Source organism: Hylobates moloch, unplaced genomic scaffold (genome assembly GCF_009828535.3).
Source record: "Hylobates moloch isolate HMO894 unplaced genomic scaffold, HMol_V3 SCAFFOLD_8, whole genome shotgun sequence".
Classification (NCBI taxonomy): Eukaryota; Metazoa; Chordata; class Mammalia; order Primates; family Hylobatidae; genus Hylobates; species Hylobates moloch.
Window position 1 is genome coordinate 33405707 of NW_026652283.1, and position 22772 is coordinate 33428478.

A 22772-nucleotide genomic window follows, 5' to 3' on the forward strand; every position below is an offset into this window, starting at 1 on the left:
ACCAGTAGGATAAATTATGACAAGATAGTTTTTTGAAGGTTTTGTGCCTCCTTCCCCCAAAAGGGGGAAGTTTGTGGAGGTGCAGCAAGCAGGAGAGAGTTACCTGCAAAATATAACTCCTCTCCTAACTCTGGTTTCCAGAAGCCTGGGTTTACTGAGGAGCTCCTGGGTAGTGAGGCACGGGGCAGTGATGGAGGCAGCACAGGGGCTTCCTGGAGGGAGAGGAGAGAGTGAGGCACAGCTACAGACCTCGAGAGAGAAGCATAGGCTCCAGCCCAGCTCTGCAGTGCACCCTGGTGGGCTGGAACGGGGTATTTTGGCAGTAACCAGTGTGGATCGGTGTCCAGTGGTGCTGGGTTCTTCCCACTCTGCCTACTGACTTGCTGCTACAGGTGACCCCAGGACTTTTGCTCTGTCCTGGTGAGGCGTGTGTGTGTGTCAGAGAGAATGATGAATGGGCTGAGGTTGAATTTCCCACCAGCATGGTGGGATGGAAATTTTGGATAGAAAGTTGACGCAAAGCAAATGGGCCAGATGCAGTGGCTCACACCTGTAATGCCAGCACTTTGGGAGGCAGAGGCAGGAAGATCACTTGAGCCCAGGAGCTTGAGACCAGTCTGGGCAACATAGCGAGACTTCATCTCTATTAAACACAAAAAAATCAGCCAAGTGTAGTGGCATGCACCTGTAGTCCCAGCTACTTGGGAGGCTGAGGTGGGAGGGTCCTTCGAGCCCAGGAGGTCGAAGCTGAAGGGGGCCAAGATTGTGCCACTGCACTCTAGCCTGGGCGTCACAGTGAGACTGTTTCCAAAAAAAGGGAGAGAAAGTGTTGATACAAAGCAAATGAATGATGCTGTTTCTTGCACACCTGTGAATTGAGTGTCATATCCACTTTATTTATTTTTAATTTAATTTTATTTTTAGACAGGGTCTCGCTCTGTTGCCCAGGCTGAAGTGCAGTGGTGCAATCTCCACTCACTGCAACCTCTGCCTCCCAGGTTCAAGCGATTCTTATGCCTCAACCTCCCGAGTAGCTGGGACTAAAGGCTGATGCCATCATGCCTGGCTAACTTTTGTATTATAATTATTTTTCTTTGGTAGAGACCGGGTTTCACCATATTAGTCAGGCTGGTCTCAAACTCCTGACCTCAGGTGATCCACTCACATCAGCCTCCCAAAGTGCTGGGATTACAGTCATGAGCCACTGCGCCAGGCCGCATATCCACTTTAAAATAATTTTAGATATAATGCAAGTTTATGGTTTGTTTGTTTTTACTTTTTCTTTTTTGAGACAGAGTCTCACTCTGTTGCCCAGGCTGGAGTGCAATGGTGCGATCTTGGCTCACTGCAGCCTCTGCCTCCCAGGTGCAAGTGATTCTTATGCCTCAGCCTCCCAAGTAGCTGGGATTACAGGCATGCGCCACAATGCCCAGCTACTTTTTGTATTTTTAGTAGAGACAGGGTCTTGCCATGTTGGCCAGGCTGGTCTCAAACTCCTGACCTCAAGTGATCTGCCCACCTCAGCCTCCCAAAGTGTTGGGATTACAGGTGTGAGCCACCGCACCTGGCTGCAAGTTTATGGTTTTTAAATAAAGCCCCATTTAAACAGTACAGGAGTATGAAAAGCATTTATCTACTTGACTTTTTTCAAGCAGCAGCATAGGATTCTACGGAATGAATCTTCCATTGTTTATGTAACTAATCCTCAATTGATGGGCACCTATGCTGCCTTCAGTGTTCTGTTGTTTTGTTTTGTTATTGCTACCATCTGCGGCTGTGGTGATTCTGGGAGCTTGCGGGACTCCAGGAAGAACATGGGCGTCAGAACCAAGATCCTCCAGGTTCTCATCTCTCAGCTTTGCCCCCCAGCTGCTAGGGACTCTCTGGGCCTCAGTTGCCCCATCTGCAGAATGGAGATTTTAGTAGCATCCACCCCATGGCATGCTGCCGGGATCAGTGAGAGGACATCTATAAAGGGCCTAGCACCATGCTGGGGAGAGTTGGGGCCAAAGAAGATATAGTCCCTTCCTTTCCCCGGCTATCAGTCCTCAGGTACTAAGAGAGAAGGCTAGGCTGACAGATGAGGTCACCTTAGTCTTCCTTCTCCCTCCAGGCACACCTGCCTTTTGCCCCTCTGGAGGTGGCCGTGAATGACAGGTGGCAGGATGTGGGGGGAAAATGCTAACAGGAGCCAATTTTTATGGAACAGTTCCGTGTGCCCCCGCTTGGAGCAAGGAGCTTTAATCCCTATAGCAAACCTGCTAGTGTACAGAGAAAGGAATTCGAAACAGAAGAGGGAGATGGAGACCCTGACCCCTAGTCTAATTAGGCCGTTCTGTATTCTCTGCATAGCCTTTTTTCCTTCTTGTTTTGAGATGGAATCCTCCTGTCACCCAGGCTAGAGTGCAGTGGTGGTATCATAGCTCATTGCAGCCTCAACCTCCCAGGCTCAAGCGATCCTCTTGCCTTAGTCTCCTGAGTAGCTAGGACTACAGGCACACATCACCACGCCCGGCTATTTTTTTTATTTTTATTTTTAGTACAGATGAGGTTTCACTGTGTTGCCCAGGTCTGCATGGCCTTTGTTACTGGGTATAATTATGTATCTATTTATAGTCTCTGACTCCTCATATGGTCAATGAGGGTGAGAATCTATCTTTGTTGTTTATAGTTTCCCAGTGCCTAGAACAGAGCCTGATAAAGAGAAGGTATTCAGCAAGCGCTGGGTTCCTTGATTGACTGGCTGACCATCTGAATGAACATTAGTCGATTCTGCAGCAGCCATGGGAAAGCCTGGGGGCAGGAGTGGTGAGTTTATAAAGGAGCTGGGAGAGGGGAGCCCTGGGCTGGGTCAAGAGGCCTGAGCTCTATTGACTGAGGTGTGCAGGGTCAGAGGACAATTCTGAGAAATGGCTGTGAAGCTGAGACTTGCAGAAATGGTGAGAGCCCAGAGGGGCGCAGAGCCTGGGGAGAGTGCAGGCAGGGAGCCGTATCTGTAGAGGCTCTGCAGGGAGAAGACAGTGCCGGTGCAATGTGTAGGGGCTGGAGCTCTGCGGTTTGGGGTGAAGCTGCAGAAGGGAGAAGGGCAGGGTTGTGTGGTTCAGAGGTCACAGGCTGGGCCCCAAAGGCGTGTCTGGTTTGGCCCTCACTGTGTATAAAAAAGCAAGAACAGGCAGGGCTTGGTGGCTCACACCTGTAATCCCAACACTTGTGGAGGCCAAGGTGGGAGGATTGTTTGAGGCCAGGAGCTTGAGACCAGCCTGAGCAACATAGCAAAATCCCACCTCTACCAAAAAGTACCAAAATTAGCTGGGCATGGTGGCGTGTGACTGTAGTCCCAGCTACTTGAAAGGCTGAGGTGGGAGGGTCGCTTGAGCCCAGGAGTTCAAGGCTGCAGTGAGCTATGATTGTGCCACCGCACTCCAGCCTGGACAACAGACTCTGCTTCTGAAAAAAAAAAATCGAACAAGAACTCAACACAGACTGTGATGCCTGGCCACGGAGCACCTTCTCCATCCTCCTCACTTCCCACTGCTCCTCCTCAGTGTTCACCTGGTGTTTCATCCTTTAAGGGACCTGTCTGGCCCATGAAGACATTTGTGTTTGCACGCCCTGATGCAGGGCCAAGTACTGTGATCAGGCTGTTGAGAGTGATGAAGATGTTGTCATGGGGCCACCAAAGAGGCCTGATGTCACCCTGCTCTGAGAATTCTCAGCCTTTCTCCATGTGACTTCCCAAGAGGTTCTAGACTGGTGACATCTTAGCTTGTGATCGTAGAAGGGCCCTTGGGAGAGGGCGGTACCGTGTGGTGGTCAGACCCTGAGTGTGGAGTCAGGCAGGCCCGGGCTCTCTCTGGCCCCTCCCCTCACCTCACCTCTTGGAGCCCCAGCTTGTCTGTAACAGGGATGATGAGCTCCTACCACACAGACTTGCTGGAGAGACGTAGAGACACACTGCACTTAAGGCACTCCGTGCAGGATTTGGATACATTTTCTTTGACCATGAGCTGTTCTGGACAACCCAGTCACTTTCTCATTTGTTTAACATGCCAGGGTGTGAGCGTTTGGCCAACTATAGCTGAGAGGGAACACAGTCCACAAGCTCACTCTCACTTCTTCTTCTCTTTTTTTTTTTTTTTAGCTAGAGATGAAGTTCTGCCATGTTGCCCAGGCTGGTCCCCAACTCCTGGGCTCAAGCAATCCACCCACCTTGGCCTCCCAAAATGCTAGGATTATGGGCACAAGCCATCATGCCCAGCCAACCACCCTCACTTCTTTTTTTTTTTTTTTTTGAGACAGAGTCTTGCCCTGTTGCCCAGGCTGGAGTGCAGTGGTGTGATCTCGGCTCACTGCAACCTCCGCCTTCTGTTTCCAAGTGATTCTCCTGCCTCAGCTCCCGAGTAGCTGGGATTACAGGCACCCACCACCACACCTGGCTAATTTCAGGCTAATTTTTAGTATCTTTAATAGAGACGGGGTTTCACCATGTTGGCCAGGCCCACCCTCACTTCTGACACCAATTGCAAGTCCAGGAATTTCCAAAACCATCCTTAAGTTTTATTATTCACTAGAAGGACTCACAGAATCCACTGAAAGCTATTGGGCTCAGAGTTATGGTTTATTACAGGGAAAGGTAAAGATTAAGATCAGTTAAGGGAAGATGTGCATAGAACAGAGTCTAGGGAAGTGTCAGATGCAGAGTTCCCAGTGTCCTCTCTCCCTGAAGCCAGGATGCGTTACTTCCCAGCATCCATGTATGATGATGTGCATGGAGTATTATCAACCATGGAGGCTCTCCTGAGCTTTGGAGTTCAGAGTTTTTATTGGGCCTCCATTATGCAGGCATCATTGATTGATTGCCCATGTGGTTGATTTCAGTCTCCAGGTCAACTGAGATAGTGTGACTCAGAGCTCCTACCCTAAATCATGTGGTTGGTCTTCCCACTCTACATAAAAATGTTGCTATCGGGCTAGCCCAAGATCCCCAGACAAACAGAGATTACTTACCAAGGAGAAAGTCCAGACCTCTTTTTGGCAAGCTTAAAGTCTTTCCTGTACACAAGGTCAGCCTGGAAGAGGGACCTGACTTGTGCCCCTTGGAAGATCCCAGAGGAGCCACTTGGCCTCTACCGTCTCTTACAGTCTGAAAAGTCTGGGGCTGGCAGGTTGAGGGCATAAGGTAAATGGTTCATACTTACTGAGCACTTGTTATGTGCCAGACAGTGACTCAACCACCTCCATGCGTTATCTCAACTAACTCTCCCACCCACTCCCTGAAGTAGACATATTCATGGTTCTATTTCATGTATGAGAAAACTAAGGCAAGGAGAAGTGTCACCCAAGGCACACAGCCAATAAGGTGCTGAGCCTAGGATTTGGACACAAGTCTAGGTGACACCTAAGTCCACACTCTCTGCTCTGCTACCTTCTATATTCTAAAAGCATGGGTTTGGACTCAAATATATTGGGTTAGTTGACCGAAATCAAGGCTGTTGAGGCAGAAGTAATTTGGTAAAAGTTTGTCAGAAACCAAATGTGAAGATTGACCTGGAAGACACACCAACACAATTTGGCATCTTCCCAAGTCTGTAACAAGTGGGATTGCTTTTATAAGAAAGTTTAGGGAAAGGGGCAGGGGGTTCCTCATTTCAGATTTGCCCTTTCTCATTGGAGGGCATGATACAGAGGTTACAATGATTGACCACAGGTTATATCACACGGATGAAAACACTCTACATGTAAGGCAGTAAACTTTGTGATTCAGACACAAATCAGTGTCCTTTTCCATGTCAGTAGGTTACATATTAATCAGCAAGTCAACAGTTGGAGGAAGTCACGTAAGATTTGAGGGACTTGTGATAAGAGTCTTTATTCAGGGACAGGATATTGCCATGAATCACAAAACCTTCCCCTGGATTTGGAAGCCTGCCAAATGTGACCTGTAGGTTATCAGGTTCAAATTCTAGGCTCAGCTGCATCTGGGTTGGGTGGCCTCAGCCAGGTCAGGGATCTTCTGAGTCTCAGTTTCCTCTTCGATAGCAGTCGAGATGCCCTCTCAGGGGCCTTTGCCTCCTTGTTGGCCTCTTGACTCTGATGAGATTGTTTACCTAATGCCCCCACAAGCCTAGGGATTGCTCAAGTGCAGGGAGGAATCATAACTGATGCATTCTGTCACCTTCCACTCCCCGGGGACTGGCAGAGAGCAGACATCTGTAAATGTTTGCTGTTGTTGAAGCACATTGGAACATGCCCCTGAACCACCAGGATCCAGGATCTGCTGAGCAGCCAGAGGGCGGTGGAGGCCTGGCACTGTTGGGTGTCCTCGGGGCTGGGAGCCCAAAGTGGGAGGACCCCCCCAGGTAAAACCTAGGACCCTCGTTACATCTCAAGTGGAAAACGTGGACCCTAATCCTGGAGACCTGGCTGGGGTTTCAGTCAGTGCCACTGACTTGCAGTGTGGCCCTGGGCAAGGGGTAGAACTCTTCTGGCCTGGCTTTTCTCATTAGTAAAATAAGGGGTGGTTTTAGGCAATTTGACAGCTGACGTCTGTTTCCTGCCTTGGCCCAATGGCCCTTAGGAGCTCTGGTCCAGGTCCTCACAGAAGAAGAGTCTGTGGTGGTCTCTTGAGAATGCCCCTTTCCCTCTGGTCTCAATGGCCTATTACTGGCCCAAGTGCCCTCCCACCACACACACACACACGGATTCACACACATGCATGCATGCACATATGCACACACGTGCACATAGCATGTGTACACACACGGACATGAGCATACTTGCACACAGCAATGTATTCGACGGACTGACATTCAATATCCATTCACCCCACTTTTCTGTGCCTTTGCCCCATGCTGCAGGAGGTTCTGAGTTAGAGCCAGGGTTCCCCTCACATAACAAAATTTACCATTTTAAAGACACAATTCGGTGGTGTTGAGTACATTCACAATGTTAAGCAACCATCGCCTCTATCCAGTTCCAAAACATTCTCATCACCCCAGAAGGAAACCTCATATCCATGAAGCAATCACTCCCCATTCCCCCTCCCCTCAGCCTTTGCAATCACTAATCTGCTTCCTGTTTCTGTGGGTTTGTCTATTCTGGATATTGTATATGAATGGAATCACACACTCTGTGACCTTTTTTGTGTCTGACTTCTTTCACTTAGTATAATGTTTTTAAGGTTCATCCATATTGCACTACTTCATTCCTTTCTTTTTTTTTTTTATTTTTTATTTTTGAGACGGAGTCTTGCTCTGTTGCCCAGGCTGGAGAGCAGTGGCACAATCTCGGCTCACTGCAAGCTCCGCCTCCCGCGTTCACACCATTCTCCCACCTTAGCCTCCCAAGTAGCTAGGACTACAGGCGCCCGCCACCACACCTGGCTAATTTTTTTTTTTTGTATTTTCAGTAGAGACGGGGTTTCACCTTGTTAGCCAGGATGGCCTCGATCTCCTGACCTCGTGATCCGCCTGCCTCAGCCTCCCACAGTGCTGGGATTACAGGTGTGAGCCACCTCGCCCAGCCTACTTCATTCCTTTCTATGGCTGCATAATATTCCATTGTATGAATATCCACATTTTGTTTGTCCATTCATCATCCGTTGATAAATTATTGGGTTGTTTCACTTTTTAACTGTTATGAAAAATGCTGCTGTACACATGCATGCACAGGTTTTTATTTGAACATCTGTTTTCATATCTCTTGGGTACACACCTAGGAGTGGTATCTAAAATTGTGTTTGTGAATGTGTGGATGTCTCACATGGAAATCAGGCCACACCATGCCACTGGCTGCTCAGAGAGGTGCAAGGGGGGACACTGTGACCTCCTTCACCCTGATTGTCCCCTGAGCAGAAAACTAGAATGTCCACTAGGCAGGTCTCTTCCCGAATTGGACCACAACAACAAAATCTTAACTTGGCTTGTGCCTGGGACAGATCAGCCTGAGCCACGCCCTCATCTTACTATACTTGCAAGGCTTTTCTGTTCAGATCACCTAGGAACATCTGAATAAGATGCCTCCCCCACTGAGAGTCTTTAGAACTTTCAGTTACCAAGGCAGGACAACTCATCTACTCCCTAGCAGGATCTGAACCCTGAAGTGCATTAGTAACCACGGGCGAGTAGTGGAACTTTGGACAAACTTCTCAAACAAAGGAGACTCAGTTTCCTGACCTGTAAAATGGCAATGATAGTGCCTTTTTCATTCCTTCATTCCTTCCTTCATTCATTCGTCTACTAGCTGTGTGTCACACACTTATTCTATAGCTGGCCTTGTTTACACAAGAATCAGCAGCAGATGTCACGCTTGCCATTAGGGGGCTGAGATCTGGTGGAGGAGATGGACATAAACCCAGTAGCCACACAAACATGTGTACGTTGTAAATGTGTCAAGGGCCATGATAGAAAGACAGCCAATGTCACACACTTCCGTAAGGGGTGAGCTGAGGTCCAAAGCAGGGATATAGAAGTATCTTGTGATTTTAATTTGCATCTCCTTCATGACCACTGATGTTGGATGCTGTTTCATATGCTTACTGGAATACTGAATATCCTTTTTTGCTGTGTGTAAAGTGCCTATTTAACTCTTTAGCCCACTTTTAAATTGAGAGGAGAGGTTTTTTCCCTGCTGATTTGTAGTGGGTACCTGGGAAGTGAGTCCTTGGTGGATATGTATTTTGCAAATATCTTCTCATAGTCTCTGTCTTATCTTTTCACTCTCTTAATGTTGTCTTCTGATAAACAGTGATTCTTAATTTCAACAAAGTCTAATTTTTAAATATTTTCTTTAGTTTTTAAAATTATTTATTATTATTATTATTTTTTGAGACGGAGTTTCACTCTTGTTGCCCAGGCTGGAGTGCAATGGCGCGATCTCGGCTCACTGAAACCTCCGCCTCCCAGGTTCAAGCAGTTCTCTTGCCTCAGCCTCCCAAGTAGCTGAGATTATAGGCACGTGCCACCACGTCCAGCTACATTTTATATTTTTACTAGAGACAGGGTTTCGCCACGTTGGCCAGGCGGATCTTGAACTCCTGACAGCAGGTGATCTACTTGCCTCGGCCTCCTAAAGCGCTGGGATTACAGGCGTGAGCCACCGCACCTGGCCTAAATCTTTTCTTTTATGATGCTTATTTTGCCCTTATTAAGAAAATTTTGCCTCTCTCCAAGGTCGGATATTATTTTACTTTTTCTTCTGGAATCTTTATTGTTTCGCTTTTTACATTTAGGGATATGATTATGACCTATCTCATTACTTCTTGTTATAGTGTGAAGTAGAAATCAAAGTTCATATTTTTCCATATCGACCCAGCGCTACTTATGGAAAAGACAATCCCTTCCCTCCCACAGGAGAACTGTCATCAGTCAGGTGGTCGTGTATGTATTACTGTGTCTGGGCTCTCTGTTCTGGTTATTGGAGAGTTTTAAACAAACCTCAGATTTTCCTTCAGAGATGCTCACTCTGGATGCATTGTGAATGACGGATTGGTGGTGGAGTAGATCCAGGGGAATGTGTAGGAGAATACTGGCAGTCCAAGAGGAGATGATGGTGGCCTGGATGAGGGTAGTGGTGGTGGAGGAAGAGGATGGAGGTGCAATCAACAGGGCTTGGTGATGGATTGGAAATGAGTGGAGGTAAGCTGGTGAAAGGGAGTGTCAACAGTTTATCCAAGGGTGTGGCTTTGGAAGGTTAAATGGTGGTGTCGTACAATATGATCCGCATTAGCTGGTTTAAGTAGAAAGGAGTTATTAGGGTGTTAAATGATTAAATATGTGTTTTGGCTCATGGCTTTGTGTATCATTTAGGATGCTTTGAAGTATAGCCAACAGAAAGCCCAATTCAAACTGGTTTAAAAAGTAAAGACTTCACCAAAGGCTGAAGAAACAGACTTTGAGTTGAAGTTTCAGGAACAACTCCCAGGACTAGGCCATCAAGGTAACTGCTGTAATCAGAGAACCACTGGCTCCAGAATGCATCACAGCTGCCACCAGGGAGCCGCTATTATCAGGAGGCTGCTACTGATACGCCACACTGCCACGCCACGCCTGCCACAGTCCTTGGCAGCAGAATAAATGGGCGTTCATGTCTTATTCTTGATGTCCACTAAGCTGGGAAAACCACATCTTCACCAACTGTTTGAATCTATTCTCCCATGGATAACAGTTAATAAAAACAAAGATTGGATAAACTATATCTATTGCAATCAACAACAATTTATTAATTACACTAAAGATGCTGTCAAAGGAATAGTGGAACAGTTAGGGTCCACTAGCCAAATGGCCTGGAAAACAGAATGGCTTTGGATATGATATTAGTTGAAAAAGGTGGTATTTGTGTTATGATTAAAATCCAATGTTGTACCTTCATCCCAAACAACACTGCTCCTGATGGAAGCATAACAACGACCCTACAAGGCCTTATTGCTTTACCTGAAGAACTAGCTAAAAATCCTGGAATTAATAACCCTGTTTCAAAATGGCTAGAAGGGTGGTTCGGCCAATGGAAAGAGACCGTAGCCTCAATTCTTACCACTTTAGCAACTGTAATAAGTATACTCCTTCTTTTTGGGTGTTGTGTTAAACCATGCATCCGAGAGTTGGTGCAAAGGTTAATAAAAATGGCTCTTCCTAAAGCCTCCCTTAACTCTACCCCACCTTATTCAGAGAAGCTTTTTTTTTTTTTAGAGACTCAGGCAGAACAACTAAGCCAAGACATATTAAGAAAGGAAAGTTTGAAGAGGAAAAACTATAAAATCAAGAGGGGGAAATTGTGGAAAGTAAGAAGTTCCTCTTCAAAGTTTCCCTTCTTGTTAAATAATAAATAATAAATGTTAGAAATAATAGTTTCTTTTAAAGACTGACTTCCTTCAAAGCCTTCTTGCTTTTTGCTAATAAGCTTTGTTAAGCCCTATCCTATGTGGATGTTAGATATAAGGCAATAAGTACATTCTATGTCCTTGTGCTTTAACCAAGATATTTATTCTGGACACGCTCAGGCATGTCCCAGCTCGCAGCTTATGCCCCTTTCTTATTTGGAAATGTTATTACTTCTCTAAGTCCTTTGCAAGCAACTTCCTCTCTCTCTCTCTCTCTCTCTGTCTCTCTCTCTCTTTTTTTTTTTGTTCTCCATTGCCTTTACCTATTTAGGAAAGTTTTAAGTTGTTAGCCAATCAGGTTTAGCTTGGACTATGAGGTCCAGCTCCAACCAATGGAGATAAGACACAGCAGTAAGGACCCAATAAGGGATAAATATTCCCGCCTTTCTTTGTTTGGTGTGTGCTTTTGTGGCAAGATTGCAGATGAGTAGCACCCTTTCTGCAGAAAGTAAAACTGCCTTGCTGAGAAATTTTTTTTTGTCTGAATGCTGGTTTTTCTTTGCGGCACTGAGAAATAAGCGTTTACTTCTAACAGCAAACTTTATTTTTGTGGAAAATCTTGTAAGTTTGGGATTTTAATTAAAGAAAGACTTTTCTGGTGTCCAGGCACATGGACAATAGCTATTTCTTTTGACAACTTAAGGTTGTTTAATACTTGGGTGATTAATTCCTTGTGGACCAGGTCTTCGCTTTTGCTATTAATAAGACCTCGTTCAGTCCAGCTGTTTCCAAATGTATGAGTCACTCCAAAGGCATACTTAGAATCAGTATAGATGGTCCTTCCTGGTTCTGTAAGTACTTTAAGGCTTGGCTGAGTGCAAACAGCTCACACATTTGAGCAGACCAGTTATTAGGCAATTTTCCTAACTCTATTTCTACAGAGTTTCTCTGTTAATTACTGAATACCCATTGTGTCTTTTCCCCTCAATTACCCGGGAGGAACCATCTATAAATAAGTGTCGTCCCTTCCTGAAGGGAGTTTCTCCTAGGTCTGGTCAGACCTTTGCATGGTAATTAATTAAGATTTAGATCCCCTGTTAGGAAACCTGCTGGGTTAAGGGAATTATCAGTGGTTAATGTGAAATCATCTTTTTCTAACAGAATAGCCTCATACTTTAAGATTCTTGAGTCAGTAAGCTACATTTTTGCTTTTTCACTTAGGATAGTTCTGACCTGGTGAGGTGTACTCACAATGAGGTTTCCTCTAAAAGTTAGTTTTCTACTTTATTCTGTTAGCAAAGCAGTTGCCGCTACAGACTGAATGCATTTGGGCCATCGACAGGTTACTGGGTTAAGGATTTTTCATAGGAAGGGTACAGGTTGCCAGTGGCCTCTGTGCTTTTGGGTATTTCTAAGGCTATGCCCTTGTTTACACTGACAAAAAGATGGAATGGTTGCCTAAGGAGGGTAAAGCTAGGACGGGGCAGTTACTAATAGATGTTTTTGTTTTGTTTTGTTTTTGAGACAGAGTCTTGCTCTGTTGCACAGGCTGGAGTGCAGTAGTGTGATCTTGGCTCACTGCAAGCTCTGCCTCCTGGGTTCACACCATTCTCCTGCCTCAGCCTCCCGAGTAGCTGGGACTACAGGCACCCGCCACCACGCACGGCTAGTTTTTTGTATTTTTAGTAGAGATGGGGTTTCATCGTGTTAGACAGGATGACCTCAATCTCCTGACCTCATGATCTGCCCGCCTCGGCCTCCCAATGTGCTGGGATTACAGGCGTGAGCCACTGTGCCCGGCCACTAATAGATGTTTTAAACTTTCCACCTGTTGGATTTCTGGTAATTGACAAATAGGGGGTTTGGCCATCTTGCATGAGCTTTTTGTATAAGGGTTTTGTTTTTAGGGCATAAGAGTCTATCCATAGATGACAGTACCCACTAATCCTAAAATGTTTTAAGTTCTTGTTTAGGCTCCAGCAGAGGGAAGGATATTATGCCTTCAATCAGTTCAAGCTCGATTTTCTGTTTACCTTTGCTAATTAAGTGACTTGTTCTAATATTTGACTAAATAAATTTGGAGACTCTGTAAACCCTTGGGGTAAGACTATCAGTGTTGCTATTTTCAACCAGAGTGAGGGTCTTCTTATTCAAAGGCAAATAGGTCCCAGCTGTCTCTGCTAACGGGCAAGCCCAGGAGGCATCTATTACTGTAAACCACTGGTGACTGTAATGGTATAAGGATTGGGAACAACAGGGTGGGTAGTTTGGATTATTTGATTAATAGCTCCAAGGTCTTGCACCAACTGGTCTGACACGTCTGGCTTCTTTTTTTTTTGAGACAGAGTCTCACTCTGTCACCCAGGCTGGAGTGCAGTGGCACGATCTCAGCTCACTGCAAGCTCCGCCTCCCAGGTTCACGCCATTCTCCTGCCTCAGCCTCCCGAGTAGCTGGGATCACAGGCACCTGCCACCACGCCCGGCTCATTTTTTGTATTTTTAGTAGAGACGGGGTTTCACCGTATTAGCCAGGATGGTCTCAATCTCCTGACCTCGTGATCCACGTGCCTTGGCCTCCAAAAGTGCTGGGATTACAGATGTGAGCCACTGTGCCCAGCCCCCATCTGGCTTCTTTACAGGCAATATTGGAGTGTTATAGGGAGACACACAGGGTTTAAGAAGCCCATCACCAAGACGACCTTCAATTATCAATTATAGGTTTTAAATTTACCCTAGTTTTCAAAGAAATAGGGTACATTGCTTTCGCTTTACTACTTCCCCAGGTGTTTTTAATAGTTTTTTTTAATTTAACATGAATTGGAGGAATCTGTAACTTTCCTTGGTTCCCATCTTTTGCTGTGGTGGTAAGTTTAGGGAAAGGAGGAATTTTCTGTGATTGAATTCGAGGCCTAAGCCTAATTTTAGCATTAAATATCTTCCTTATAGATTTGTCCCTGCTTCCAGAATTAACAGAAAGTTAATATTAGCTGATTTGCTTTTACATATGACTTTTATTCTTTTTCCCACTTGGGACATTCTCTTTTAAAGTGACCTATTTTTAATTTGAAACATTTGTCCTCTTTCTCTCCCTTTTCCTCCCTCCCTCTCTCTCTCTGGCTTCCTCTGTCCCCTCTGTCAGTCTTTCTCTCGCCTCTAAGATTTTTTTCCCTACCTTTGAGTCTCCTGGCTTTACTCTTTTGTACCCTTTATGTTGCCTGGAGAGTGGGGGTCTAGGTTCTTTATAGGTTCTTGCCCCCTGGGTACTTTGTTGTGTGGTGGACAGCAGAATGTTTGCCCTCTGCTTTTGTTTTTCTTCATCTCTTCCTACGTACACTTTTTGGGCTTCTCTTAGAAGCTCTTCTATAGGTTTGTCTTTCTAGTTCCCTATCTTTTGTAATTTCTTGTTAATATCTGGCCAACTGTTAGTGACAAAATGAAGTTTTAACATTCCCTGTCCACGGGGATCCTCAAGACCTAGACCAGTGTATTTTCTCATTTGTTCCTTTAATCTCTCTAAAAATTCTATAGTCCCTTCATCTTTCCCTTGCTGTATATCAAGTGTTTGGGTAAGATTCTGGGTTTGGGGTACTGATTCTTTGATCCCTTTATTATCAGTTCCCTAAGGTCTTGCATGTTTTCTTGGTGGGCTGCATTGTTATCGTCCCACCAGGGGTCTTGGGTGGGAGATTTTTGATCCGCTGTAGGAACGTTTTGGCCGGGAGCGAGGGGTGGGGTGTTCACGGTTCCTGGGCTCCCATCACAGCTCTATGGATCATGCCTCTTTCTTCCCCTGAGAAGAGGGGAAAGGGAAGTTCTGAATATCCTTTTTACATTGCTCTATCTCGTGTTGAAGTCCTTTTAGGGAAGGGTACTCAGGGTGGTCGTGAGTGGGCTCTTGGGAAGATTCCCAAGAGGCAGAGTTATAAGGAGAGGGACAACAGGGATAGGAGAAGGGTCTGGGACAGCAGCTGCTTTTTCTTGTTTTTGGTCCTTTCATTATCCTTCTAATATTTTATCATTAGGCTGAAGGGATTATTAGGGGGAATATTATCGTTGCTAGTTTATCCTTTTTATCCCTTACCTTACTTGGGGTATTTCCCATTTTTGGTATGAGACTCAATTTCCCTTACTAGAAATGTCTTGCCTCTTTTTAACCCCTAAGATACCCCAACCAGGGAATACTTCACCGCCCCACCTCCCCCATGGCTTTTCTTACCTTGGTCTGTCCCGATGAAGGAATACCACCACCCCCTGCAGCTGTTCTTACCTTGGTCTGTCCCGACCACCAAGGAAGTACTTTGCTGGCTCCTGAGTATTTCCTTCCTTGGTCTGTGCACAGAGTTGCCTGGTCACCGTGGTATGTGAGGATCCTTTCCCCTAGGCTGCCAGCTGGTTTCTTTCGACATTGCTGAGTCCAGGTTTATTTGTCACAGCAGGTGAGTCTAGATTCCTTACTCTTGAGGCCACTGCAACAAGGCAGCGGGGCATGCCTCTTCACGAGAGAGGAACGGAGACCACCCCTAGAGGAGAATGGCTCTCCGTATGGGCCACGAGATTGTCAGAAATAAATGCTTGTTCCTCAGTGCTGCAGAGAAATAGCACTTGAACATAAATTTAATTTTCTCAGCAAGGCAATTTTTACTTCTACAGAAGGGTGTGACTCACGGATGGAGTAATGGCGAAAGCACACCTGAACAAGGGAAGGGAAGCGGTTCTTATTCCTGATGCGGGTAGCCCCTGCTGTTGTGTCATTCCCCTATGGGCTAGGATTGGACTGCGCAGTCTAAGCTAATTCTGATGGGTTATTTTAAAGAGAGCAGGGGTACAAGCTGCAGTGACGGGGTGAGAAGTTTGGCGAGAAGGGCGGTTACAGAACAGGTGACTCAGGATGGTTCAGATCAGAGCAGGTGACAGGGGTGACTCAGGTCAAAGCAGGTGACCAGGGGAACGGATGTGAGCTACTGATTAGAAATGGCAGGAAAGTTGTTTACTGAAACTAGAGGCAAGTGGGGCAATAGAACCAGGAAGTTAGACTTTAAAATGGAGAATAAAGAATAAGAGAGCTGAACATACTAACATACTGATTCTTTGAAAAGAAACTTGGAGTTCACTATCTTTAACAAGGGTATCTAGTTCTTCCTGATTTAAGCTAGGAGGGTTATATCTTTCCAGGAATTTATCCATCTCTGCTAGGTTTTCTAGTTTATGTGTGTAAACTTGAATGAGGTTTTGTATTTCTGTGGTGTCAGTTTTAGTACCCCATTTTGTTTCTAATTGAGCTTATTTGGATTTTTCTCTTCTTTTCTTGGTTAATCTTGCTAATGGTCTATCAATTTTATGTATCTTTTCAAAGAACCAGCTTTTTGTTTTATTTATCTTTTGTATTTTGTTGTTGTTGTTATTTAAATTTCATTTAGTTCTGCTCTGATCTTGGTTATTTCCTTTCTTCTGCTCGATTTGGATTTGGTTTGTTCTTGTTTCTCTAATTCCTTGAGGTATGACCCTAGATTGTCTATTTGTGCTCTTTCAGGCTTTTTGATGTAGGCATTTAGGGCTATGAACTTTTCTCTTAGCACTGCTGCATTAGTTTGTTTTCATGCTGCTGATAAAGACACACCTGAAACTGGGAATAAAAAGAGGTTTAATTGGACTTACACAGTTCCACATGGCTGGGGAGGCCTCAGAATCACAGGGGGTGGCAAAAGGCACTTCTTACATGGTGATGGCAAGAGAAAAAATGAGGAAGAAGCAAAAGTGGAAACCCCTGATAAACCCATCAGATCTCCTGAGACTTATTCACTTTCACGAGAATAGCACAGGAAAGACCAGCCCCCGTGATTTGATTACCTCCCCTGGGGTCCCTCCCAAAACGTGAGAATTCTGGGAGATGCAATTCAAGTTTAGATTTAGGTAGGGTCACAGCCAAACCATATCATTCTGCTTCTGGCCTCTCCAAATCTCATGTCCTCACATTTCAAAACCAATCATGCCTTCCCAACAGTCCCCCAAAGACTTAGCTCATTTCAGCATTAACCCAAAAGTCCATGGTCCAAAGTCTCATCTGAGACAAGGCAAGTCTCTTCTGCCTATGAGCCTTTAAAATCAAAAACAAGCTAGTCACTTCCTAGATACAATGTGGGTATAGGTATTGGGTAAATACAACTGCTCCAAATGGGAGAAATTGGCCAAAACAAATGGGTTACAGGGCCCATGCAAGTCTGAAATCCAGTGGGCCAGTCAAATTTTAAAGCTCCAAAATGATCTCCTTTGACTTCAGGTCTCACATCCAGGTCATAGTGATGCAACAGATGGGTTCCCATCATCTTGGGCAGCTCCACCCCTGTGGCTTTGTCGGTTACAACCTCCCTCCCAGCTGCTTTCATGGGCTAGATTGAGTGTCTGCAGCTTTTCCAGGCACATACTGTAAGCTGTTGGTGGATGTACCATTCTGGGGTCTGGAGGACAGTGGCCCTCTTCTCACAGCTCCACTAGGCAGCATCCCAGTAGGAACTCTGTGTGGGGGCTCTGACCCCACATTTCCCTTTGGCACTACCCTAGTAGAGGTTCTTCATGAGGGCCCCACCCCTGCTGCAAAGTTTTGCCTGGGCATCCAGGCATTTCCATACATTTTCTGAAATCTAGGCAGAGGTTCCCAAACCTCAGTTCCTGACTTCTGTGTACCCACAGGCCCAACACCACATGGAAGCTGCCAGGACTTGGGGGGCTTCCATCCTCTGAAGCCACAGCTTGAGCTCTACATTAGCCCCTTTCAGCCGTGGCTGGAGCAGGTAGGACACAAGGCACCAAGTCCCTATGCTTCACACAGCATGGGGACCCTGGGCCTGGCCCATGAAACCACTTTTCCTTCCTGGGCCTCTGGGCCTGTGATGGGAGGGGCCATCTCCGACATGGCCTGGAGACATTTTCCCCATGGTCTTGGGGATTAACATTATGCTCCTTGTTACTTATGCAAATTTCTGCAGCCGGCTTGAATTTCTCCCCAGAAAATGTATTTTTCTTTTCTATTGCATAGTCAGGCTGCAAATTTTCCAAACTTCTATGCTCTGCTTCCCTTTTAAAACTGAATGCCTTTAACAGTACCCAAGTCACCTCTTGAATGCTTTGCTGCTTATAAGTTTCTTCTGCCAGATGCCCTAAATCATCTTTCTCAAGTTCAAAGTTCCACAGATCTCTAAGGGAGGGGCAAAATACCACCAGACTTTTTGCTAAAACTTAGTAACGTCACATTTACTCCAGTTCCCAACAAGTTTTTCATCTGAGACCATCTCAGCCTGGATTTTATTGTCCATATCACCATCAGCATTTTGGGCAAAGTCATTCAACAAGTCTCTAGGAAGTTCCAAACTTTCCCACATTTTCCTGTCTTCTGAGCTCTCAAAACTGTTCCAACATCTGCCTGTTACCCAGTTCCTAAGTTGCTTCCACATTTTCAGGTATCTTTTCAACAATGCCCACTCTACTGGTACCAATTTACTGTATAAGTTCGTTTTCATGCTGCTGATAAAGACACACCTGAGCCAGGTGCAGTGGCTTATGCCTGTAATCCCAGCACTTTGGGAGGCTGGCAGGTGGATCATGAGGTCAGGAGTTCGAGACCATCCTGGCCAATATGGTGAAATCCTGTCTCTACTAAAAATACAAAAAATTAGCTAGGCTTAATTAGCTAAACTTAAGTTTCTGGGAGTCCTTATGCGTTAGGGGAGTCTCTTGAAGGCAGCAGATAGTTGGTTAGTGAGTTCTTACCCATTCTGCAATTCTTTATCTTTAAGTGGAGCGTTTAGGACATTTACATTCAATGTTAGTATTGTGAGGTGAGGCACTATTCCATTCATCGTGCTATTTGTTGCCTGTACACTTTTTTTAATTGTATTTTTGTTTTATAGGTCCTGTGAGATTTATGATGTGTAAGGGTTCTGTTTGGATGTGTTTCCAGGATTTGTTTCAAGAATTAGAGCTCCTTTCAGCAGTTCTTGTAGTGCTGGCTTGGTCGTGGTGAATTCTGTCAGCATTTGTTTGTCTGAAAAAGACTGTATCTTTCCTTTATGTATGAAGCTTAGTTTTGCTAGATACAAAATCCTTGACCAATAATTATTTTGTTTAAGAGGCTGAATATAGGCCCCCAATCCCTTATAGGGATTGTAGGGTTTCTGCTGAGAAATCTGCTGTTAATTTGATAAGTTTTCCTTTATAGGTTACCTGGCGCTTTTGCCTCACGGCCCTTAAGATTCTTTTCTTTGTCTTGACTTTAGATAACCTGATGATAACATGCCTAGGCGATTATCTTTTTGTGATTAATTTCCCAGGTGTTCTTTGAGCTTCTCGTATTTGGATGTCTAGGTCTCTAGCAAGACTGGGGGTTTTCCTCGATTATTCCCCCAAATATGTTTTTCAAACTTCTAGATTTCTCTTCGTCCTCAGAAATGCTAATTATTCTTAGGTTTGGTTGTTTAACACAATCCCAAACTCTTGGAGGCTTTGTTTATTTTTTCTTATTCTTTTTTCTTTGTCTCTGTTGGATTGAGTTAATTTGAAGACCTTGTCTTTGAGCTCTGAAGCTCTTTCTTCTGCTTGTTTGATTCTATCCCTGAGACTTTCCAGAACATTTTGCATTCTCTAACTGCATTTATTATTTCCTGAAGTTTTGATTTTTATTTATGCTGTCTATTTCACTGAAGATTTCTCCCCTTGTTTCTTGTATCATGTTTTTGATTTCCTTAAATTGGACTTCACCTTTCTCTGGTGCCTCCTTGGTTAGCTTAGTACCTGACCTTCTGAATTCTTTTTCAGGTAGATCAGGGATTTCTTCTTGGTTTGGATCCATTGCTGGTGAGCAAGTGTGATTTTTTGGGGGGTATTAAAGAACTTTGCTTTGTCATGTTACCAGAGTTGTTTTTCTGGTTCCTTCTCATTTGAGTGGGCTATGTCAGAGGGAAGATCTGGGGCTCAAGGCTGCTGTTCAGATTCTTTTGTCCCGTGGGGTGTTCCCTTAATGTAGTAGTCCCCCTTTTCCTAGGGACGTGGCTTCCTGAGAGCTGAGATGTAGTGATTGTTATCTCTCTTTTGGATCTAGCCACCCAGCAGGTCTACCAGTCTCCAGGCTGGTACTGGGGGTTGTCTGCACAGAGTCCTGTGATGTGAACCATCTGCAGTTCTCTCAGCTGTGGATACCAGCACCTTCTCCAGTGGAGGTGCCAGGGGGTGAAATGGACTCTGTGAGGTGCCTTAGTTTTGGTTGTTTAATGCACTATTTTTGTGCTATTTGGTCTCCTGCCAGGAGGTGATACTTTCAAGAGAGCATCAGATGTGGTAGTGTAGGGAGGGTCAGGTGGTGGGCAGGGCCCTAGAACTCCCAAGAGTATATGCCCTTTGTCTTTAACTGCCAGGGTGGGTATGGAAGGACCATCAGGTAGGGGCAGGGCTAGGCATGTCTGGGCTCAGACTCTCCTTGGATGGGTCTTGCTGTGGCTGCTGTGGGGGATGGGAGTGTGGTTTCCAGGTCAATGGAATTATGTTCCCAGGAGGATTATGGCTGCCTCTGCTGTGTCTTGCAGGTTGTCAGGGAAGTGGGGCAAAGCCAGCAGCCACAGGCCTTACTCAGCTCCCACACAACCAAAAAGGCCAGTCTCACTCACACCATGCTCCACCCCCAACAGCACTGAGTCTGTTTCCAGGCAGTGGGCGAGCAGGACTGAGAATTTGCCCCAGGCTACCAGCTTCCCAGCTGCGAAAGCAAACAGGGCTTTCGGGCCTCTCTGACCTGTGCAGTCTGCCCACCGGATTCATGTCCTCCCCCAGGTTCTGGCCAGGACACTTTGCATTTCATTGGAATTGCTACAAAGCTCACCTGAAGGTTTCCTTCTTCCTGTGGTCTTTTCCTAGTACCTCTGGCAGCCCTCCCCAAGGACCCCTGTGAGATAATGCAGAAATGGCTTCCCAGGAGACCCAGAGAGCCCACAGGGCTTTTCCACTGCTTCCTTTACCCCAGTATTTTGCTGAGCTTTCCAAATTGACTTAGCCCCGGGTAAGGTCAGAATCTTCTCCTGTGATCTAGACCTTCAGGTTCCCCAGTGAGGGTGTGTGTTCCGGCCAGATGATCCAGTATAATTTAAATCAAATATTGTCTGGTTGCAAACTTATTTGCTGCTGCCTATCTCACCCTAACTTGGAACACCCAACATATTTGGATTCACAACATGTACCTAACTTGCATTTCTGCTATAATTGTTCAATGGCAACAACATGTTTGGTGGATAAAACAGCACTGGCCAACTATGGTGAAAATGAGAATGGTTACAATCTCATTTTTTTCCTTTCCCAACAAAACCATTCTTTTCCCATATACCATATATTATTTTGTTTTGTTTTTGAGACAGGGTCTTGCTCTGTTGCCCAGGCTGGAGTGCAGTGGTGTGTTCATGGCTTACTGCAGCCTCGACCTCCCGGGCTCAAGTGATCCTACCACCTCAGCTTCCCGAGTAGCTGAGACTACAGGCATGGGCCACCACCCCCAGCTATTTTTTTTGTTTTTTTTTTTTTTAGAGACGAGGTCTTATTATGTCGCCTGGGCTCCATATATTATTTTGAACAGGGGTAGAAATTAGAGGTCATGTTTCCATGATTTCAGGATTCCAAATCTAACAGGGACAGTACTAGTCTCCTTGAATGTGTTTACAATCTAGAACTGATTGGATTCCAAGTATTATTATTTAATATGGTCCATCAACTGCCCATTGGGAGAATGTAGGTATTGTTAAAATAATCCCTATTCCTACTAACTACTATGTAATATGTCTGGTGACTACATATATGGGGTGCTGTATTAGTCTGTTCTCATGTTGCTAATAAAGACATACCCAAGACTGGGTAATTTATAAAGAAAAAGTGGTTTAATGGACTCACAGTTCCACATGGCTGGGGAGACCTCATAATCATGGTGGAAGACAAAGAAGAGCAAAGTGACGTCTTACATGGTGGCAGGCAAGAGGGCTTGTGCAGGGGAACTCCCATTTATAAAACCATCAGATCTCATGAGACTTATTCACTATCACAAGAACAGTATGGGGGAACCCTACCCCCGTGATTCAATTACCTCTCACCAGCTCCATCTCAGGACCTGTGAGGATTATGGGAATTACAATTCAGGATGAGATTTGGGAGGGGACACAGCCAAACCATATCTGGTGCTAAAGCTGTAGAGTGCAGCAAATTTGGCTACACACCCTGGTAGTAATTTTCCAGGAAGAAGAGGATTTGCTTTTTCCATAAATGCACACCTCATGCTTCCGTATCCAAAATGGTTGGCCATATTTTAGAGGCTTTTGCTTCCATTTGGATTAGCATGGTCAATAAACCTTGCTGAGTTTGGATGCATGCTCTTTCTCATCGCTAGGTTTTGGTGTGGTGCCTCATTAGTTGAGCAGTTTGACTTATCCACTTAGCAACACTGTCATTATCTTTCCATGCAGCTTCCTGATCCTTACTTTCCTCATGAAAGAGTATTTCTTCTAATCTATTTTGATTGGTAAGTATCAACTTTTCTTTTGAATGTCTTTTTTCATAAAATACATTTTTAACTTGTCCTAATATCACAAGTCATTCCCCTGTTGCACCTAAGTTTCTTTTTACCTTAGTTGGCCAGTGCCATTTTATCCACCAAATATGTTGTTGCCATTGAACAATTATAGCAGAAGTGCAATTTAGGTACAGATTGTGAAACCAAATATGTTTAGTGTTCCAAGTTAGGGTGAGATATGTAGCAGTTACCTCTAGATGTAGTTTAGTTTGGGTATACCATAAGGTTTTTCACATTCTCCCTGGTTGAATCCCCAAATTATCCTCTGGCGGTATTCTTATCCACCAACTAGACGAGGATACCACTGGAGAATACCATTTCCACACTGCTATAAAGAATACCTGAGACTGGGTAACTTATAAA